This window comes from Zalophus californianus, chromosome 4 (assembly GCF_009762305.2).
Source record: "Zalophus californianus isolate mZalCal1 chromosome 4, mZalCal1.pri.v2, whole genome shotgun sequence".
Taxonomy (NCBI): domain Eukaryota; kingdom Metazoa; phylum Chordata; class Mammalia; order Carnivora; family Otariidae; genus Zalophus; species Zalophus californianus.
Genome location: NC_045598.1, coordinates 137,972,570 through 137,979,598, shown reverse-complemented (window position 1 = coordinate 137,979,598; position 7,029 = coordinate 137,972,570). Strand labels below are relative to the sequence as shown.

At 42.7% G+C, this 7,029-nt stretch overlaps 1 pseudogene; it reads left to right on the top strand.

Moving 5' to 3' along the window:
• Positions 1-352: 352 nt before the first annotated feature.
• Positions 353-1,796, top strand: LOC113925725 (annotated as a pseudogene).
• The last annotated feature ends 5,233 nt before the right edge of the window (positions 1,797-7,029 follow it).

Here is a 7,029-nt window from a genome sequence, read left to right as displayed (position 1 = left end):
GCAGCATTATTCATCATAACCAAAAAGTGGAAACAATCCAAATGTCCACCAGCCTGTGAAGAGGTGAGCAAAATGTGGTATAGCCACACAATGAAATACTGTTCAGCAGTACAAGAATGCAAGACTGATACTTGCTGCAACAGAGAAGAACTTCAAAAACATTGCAAAGTGAGAGAAACCAGTCACAAAAGACCATATATTATGTAATCCCACTTAGATAAAATGTCCAGAAGGGCCAAATTTATAGAAAGTAGATCAGTGGTTGCCTGGGGCTTGGGGTAGGAATGGAAATTTACTGCAAATGAGCAAGTGAGATCTTACCAGGGTGATGGCCAAGTTCTCAAATTGGACCATGGTGATACTTGTACAACCAGGTACATTAATAAAAGATAATTGATTGTATATTTAAAACTGGTGAATATTATGGTATGTTATCCTACCTTAATACAATTATTTTTTTTAAAGATTTTATTTATTTGTTTGAGAGAGAGAGGGAGGGAGCACGAGCAGGGGAGGGGCAGAGGGAGAAGCAGGCTCCCCACTGAGCAGGGAGCCTGACATGGGGCTTAATCTCAGGCCCCTGGGATCATGACCTGAGTCCAAGGCAGATGCTTAACTGCCTGAGCCATCCAGGTGCCCCTCCTCAATAAAATTATTAAGAAAAAATATCTGGAGGGGGGCGGAGCAAGATGGCGGAGGAGTAGGAGACCTGGATTTCGTCTGGTCTCAGGAATTCAGCTGAATAGGGATCAAACCATTCTGAACACCTACGAACTCAACAGGAGATCAAAGAAAAGAATAGCAACAACTCTCTGAACAGAAAAGCGACCACTTTCTGGAAGGCACAACCTGGACACAAGAGATTGTGGACATGATCCAAAATGACGGAGATGTGCACAAGTGCCAGAGGGCCAACACCTTTGACCGGCATCCTTTCATCGAGTGGGCTCTATCCCCACCCCTCAACTCAGGTCTGGATCTGGCCAGCAAAATGCCTTCTCCTAGAACTATGAAGACTCACCTGCCTGTTCAGTTGCTGCCACCTTCCTTCTGGAAAGAAAATTCAAAGATTACCTAGGTGGCTAGAAATCCAAAGAACTGTCTGGTGTCCTACTACCATTTCTCAAGAATGACTAAAATGGGGCACCTGGGTGGCTCAGTTGGTTAAGCGACTGCCTTTGGCTCAGGTCATGATCCTGGAGTCCCAGGATCGAGTCCCGCATCGGGCTCCCTGCTCAGCAGGGAGTCTGCTTCTCCCTCTGACCCTCTTCCTTCTCGTGCTTTCTATCTCTCGTTCTCTCTCTCAAATAAATAAATAAAATCTTTAAAAAAAAAAAAGAATGACTAAAATGATGCCTGACCCTGGTACATGGGAGGAGTATATTGAGGCATTCAAAGCTGGAAAAGTGCTGTGGGGTTCCTGGTATGACCATGTGAAGGGATGGTGGGATGCAAAATACCAGCACCCTATTCACTACCTCTTCTATGAGGACATGAAAGAGGACCCGAAGTGGGAAATTCAGAAGATATTGAAGTTCCTAGAGAAAGAAATGCCCGAAGAAGTCCTGAATAAAATCATCTACCACACCTCCTTCGATGTAATGAAGCAAAACCCAATGGCCAACTATACCATTTTGCCTACTGTCCTCATGGACCAGTCTGTCTCCCCTTTTATGAGGAAAGGGATGCCTGGGGATTGGAAGAACTATTTCACTGTGGCTCAGAATGAAGAATTTGACAAGGACTACCAGAAGAAGATGGCAGGGAACACCCTGACTTTCCGCACAGAGATCTGAGGACAACAGGGTAATCCACCAGTCAGAACCTCCTTCCTAGATTTTAGACATTTGAGCCTCATAATCAAGAATACTTAAAACTACCATACCCATCCTCTAATCCTGACTTTTCCTACACTATCCATAGATTCTATGCCACTATGATATATTTCATCCAAATGTAATCAAATCCTGCATAGAAGTTTAAAATTAAGTTACATAATCATTCACATAGACACCTATCTTTTGTGTAACACATTCTAGGCACCGTGCAGTGATGCTGGGGAAAGAAAGATTATGATCTCTGGCCACTACACAGTATCTCATGTGGTACTAAGTTCAAGAGCAAAATATAAACCAAGGAATCCAGAATACTTTTTATCATCTCCTTAAAGATTAAAAAGTCCCTGTCTTCTGAAAAAAAAAAAATTATTAAGAAAAAATATCTGGAGACTTTGGGCCAAGATATCACAGTGAGTTCCCTCTCTCGAAACCAACCCAATCACTCAAGAACAAATTAAGACAAAAAGTTCAAAGCAAAAATTACTAGAAAAGAAATTTTTAATTCATTATAGAACCCTGTATTAATTTTAAAGAGTTACTGATTAGATCCCAGTAAAAATTTCGAGATTCGGTTTTTAGGTTTCCATTCAATCATCCACTAGCCAGATAAATGAAGAAAACTTCCAGTTGGATTTCCAACTGTATTTTCTTGATAGAAAGGAACGGGGGAAGGGATCCTGGTGAAGGAACAGTGTTTACCTTCTGAAATGTGTTCCTTCTTTTTGCATGTGATCCCTTTGTCCTTACTGACAGATCTGCTCTTCTATCAGTCTCCCTAACTTAGTTTAATGGGCCTCCCCCCCGCCAGGTTTGATTTTCTCCATCCCATCGGCCCCATCCTTCTACACATAGACCAGCTCTCCTCCCTGGTTCATTTGCCCTTGTTCTCCGGCTCCTTTTTTCTGTGCCTCCCTGCCTCCGCTAGTCCTTCTTCCTAGTCCTCCTTGCTAAGTGGAGAAACAGAGAAATATTCTTGTCCATTCCTTTCGGAGTCCTGTGTGGTTCTCCTGGCTGGTGGAAGGTGCTGGAATGTGACTTCAGCACATTCCAGTCAACCCGAACCGAGTTAGGGAAGAATGAGCCCTTGCACAATTAGGGGGAGTGTTTTATGGCCTGTTATTGTTACTCTTACATTGTCAGACTTTTCAAAGAAACAGAGGATTAATTATTGACAAAGTCGAATGAAACTTTCACTAAAATACTTCACACTTAGGGGGAAAAGGGGACCTAAAAACCAAGCATTTCAAGGAATTAAAAAAAAAAAAGTGTCTCCCTTCTTAAAAATTTTCATTTTTCTCAAACACTCTAAAATTGAAAGAAAGCCTCTGTGTGAGAGGGAACCATTAGAACTTTTAAAAGTATACTGTATTTTTTTATCTTTTTTCTAGCTACAAATAGAGATATAAATGAATAATAAATTTCTTTTAACGTCTGATAATTTTTTAGAGCCTATAGAGGAACTTTCATGAATAATCATAAATTTCCTTCCCTTCCAGAGTGCCTGTGTGAAAAGAACATTCCATAAGAGAAAGATTATAATCATTGGTGGTAATTACACAAAACTCTGAGTCATTAGACACTATTAATTGTCTGAAATATAACTAGAAGAAAAATAAACATTGGGAGGAAATCTAGCATGACTACAATTAAGTTTAATTATGATCCCTCCAGTCTATAGGAAAAATCTCAAAGTCAGTGTTTCAAAATTGATCCAATTAACTTTTAAGTAACTTTTTAGTAATGTTTAAATAGCTTCTTAGTTATTTAACCAGCTAGCAATCTTTGTTCTTTATTTAGCTGGATATGACTCCAAAACTCCTTTTACCCATGTTTTCTGATGCCCCCTTTTTTTTTTAAGTCAGTGGTGGTCACACAGTTACCATTTGGTAGGAATCCAGTCAAGTAGAACACTTGACCGGAACCAGCTGTTCCGACCATCACGACAGGCAAATGGCTGCTAACCCCGAGCCCACGGCCAGGGCCTTGGAGCCTTTCTCAGCAACTTCGGAGCTGTCATCTGCCTCCCGTCACCTTGAGCTCCACACACCCACACCCCAGATCCTCCGTTCTTCCTGCCCTAGGTAAATACACCCATCCCCCAATTTGGGGTCCTTCCCAAATTTGAAACAATCTACACAATCCCGCCCTTCCTGTCCTGCAGGCCACCTACAACAGTAACTCAAGTCCCATGCGCCTCACTTCTGAACTCTCTATCACCCCACCCCCTGCCCAACCTTCCTTGGCATTTCATGTCTGCACCACCTGAGGGGTGTCTCTCAGGTGCTTCCCACCAGTCGTCTGACCTCCAGTCTCCCTGCACCTCCATCTGCCAGGCACTCTGAGACCAGCACACTCGCTCACAAGCTCACGCACCACCTCACTCCTGGACTTCAAACCTCCACGAGGCTCTTGTGCCTCGGTGAACAAGTTAACCTCCTGTGCCTGGCGTCTAAGAACTTCTGGGCTCTGGATACACAGTTGGTCCAGGGTTACCTCACATGAATCCACTACCGCACTTTCTACTTCCATTGGCGTAGACCACACGCCATGTCCTGAAAAAGTTCTGTGTGTGTTCCCCACACCTTGTTTTTGCCTTCCCTACTGGGCATAAGCCTTTGTCAAGCATCTCTATCTGTCGGCTTTGACCTGCTTTGAACGCCCTTCCCCAGGAAGCATTCCAGAAGAGTTTGCCTTTGGCGGGGAATGATTTCCAGCCTCGCCTTCATTCTTGTAGCAATGAGCTTAAACTTCTCAAAGCATGGTGTTTTATTTTTAGAGCCATACTTTCCTCTGTAAACAGACTGAAAACTCCACAAGGGCAGGCAAGCAAAATGGTTTCTTCCTCTTTTGACATAATAGAAAACAAAATACAGTGGAAAGAATATGAGTTTTAGAGCCAGCAAGTATGAGTTTGAAGCACCACTTAGCAGTTGAGTTACCTGGAGGAATTTACTTACCCACTCTGAGCCTGTTTTCTCATCTGTAAAATGGGGATGCTACGTAATACTAGCATTAGCCTTTAGTGAGAATAAAATGATGTGGTATATATATCCAAGATATTCCTTCAAAAAGCATTTGTTTTACCACTTCTCTTTGTATGTCAGTGTCTATATTATGCCTTATACATAGTAAGTGCTCAATTACAATAAAGGCAAAAGGATTTTGGTATATGTCTGACTTGTGTTGGTAGCCTTAACAGCTCCATCCTGCCCACAAGTGAGGCTGTAGGCGCAGCATCTGAATGGCCACACCTGTATTCCTGTGGGTCTGCATTCCAGCCTGCCTTGGTGGTTTTCAGAGTCCCCCCAGAGTTTCTTATTTATGGGGTACAGGGTGAGGCCGATTAAAAGCTCCGCCAGTCATTTTACTATGTAGCTAGAGTGGAGCATGACTGGCAATCCCTCAGCTTGATGATGTGGTGAGAAAAATCTGCCTGGTTTTGGTCTCAGTTTCATTTCAGTTCCTTTTTATCTGTTGCCCTCACTATAGAGAAATCCTCCTCAAGGTACTTCCCAGGCCCCACCTGAGCCTAGGCTGGGAACTGTGCTCTGGGAAATAAGATAATGAGAAACATACATCAAAAACACAGAGGATATCTATCAATGAAGAAGCAATGTGTTCATATTTACTAATGTATTTTTTAAAGATTTTATTTATTTTTTACAGAGAGAGCAGGAGGAGGGGCAGAGGGAGAGGGACAAGCAGACTCCTTGGGGAGCATGGAGCTTGACGTGGGGCTCAATCTCACAACCCTGAGATCATGATCTAAGCCAAAGTCAAGAGTTTGTTGCTTAACCGACTGTACCACCCAGACACCCCTATTAATGTATTTTAATACAGACTTCATAGCTATTTTCTTGCAGCCACTGAAGTAATAACTGCCACTCAGTTGACTGCATGGATGATATATATTGATCTCTATGTCCCTTTCTCTATACTCACTCAGTTTTCCTGTTGTATCAGGATTTGGGTGGAAAGAAGGGGAGAAGGGGGACTAAAAAATGTATGAAGCTACTTTTGAACTTCAGAGTACGGAAGGCTCACCTGGAGCCTTTGCTGATCATGCAGAGGAACACTGGAAATATTTGAGTTCAGTCAGTTAAACATGCAACTCTTGATTTCGGCTCAGGTTATGATCTCAGGGTCATGGGATCAAAACCCCACATCGGGCTTCTCACTCAGTGGGGAGTCTGCTGGACATTCTCTCCCTCTGCCCCTCAACCCCATGTGCATGCACATGCACTCTCTCTCTCAAATAAATAAATCTTTTTTTTAAATATCTGAGATGGTAGATACCATAGCAAAGAGGGGATCAGGAGCGTGGTTTCATTCATTTATTCATTCATTCTTGCCTCTATTCAACAAAGATTTATTCAGTACCTCTTACATGTCAGGTACTGTTAGACAGGAGATATGAATATGAATAAAATAAAGTTCCTGCCGCTAAAATGGCACTACAGTGGCAATCACATAACAATACATAAATGTATCAGATAAAATTTATCCAATGCTATATGTCAAATATATTTCAGTTTTAAAAAATAAGTGAGTAAAGTTCCTGATGTCAGGGGGTTTGTACTCCAAATAAGTCAACAATTCCCACAAACATTTATTCAGTGCATTTGGTGTATAGGACACAGAGCCAGACATTGGATTAGGGGGATTAGATGAGATGCTCCCTTGGAAGTGATGATAGCCAGTTAACTCAGAAGACACTCATGTCTTAGGCATTCTGCTAGGTTCTTCAGATACAGAGATTAACATGGGGTGGTCTTCACGCCTTGGAATTGGGAGTACAAGAGCTAGTTAAACAACTAATTCTAATACAATGTGGAGATATACCTGGAGTGTTTGGGGAGCATGGGCTGGTGATAGATGAAGCTGGAAAAATATGTTGGGGCCAGACTGTGAAGACATTGAAGGCCATGGTCAGGGGCTTGGACTTCACTTTGTGGGCTGTGCAGCCGTAGAAGGTCATGGGGGCGGGGGGGGGGGGAAGTGGCATGATCAGCCTTGTGTTCTGGAAGTGACCTGGAGACAGGCCAGTGAAGAAGCTACTATGATAGTCTCGGCAACTGATAATGAAAGCCAGAGCTAAGATTGTGGCAGTGAAGATGAAATGAGGAGTCAAATTCAAGACTTCCAGAATCACAAATGGCAAGATACATAAGAGGAAGGATGTGGGGAGGGG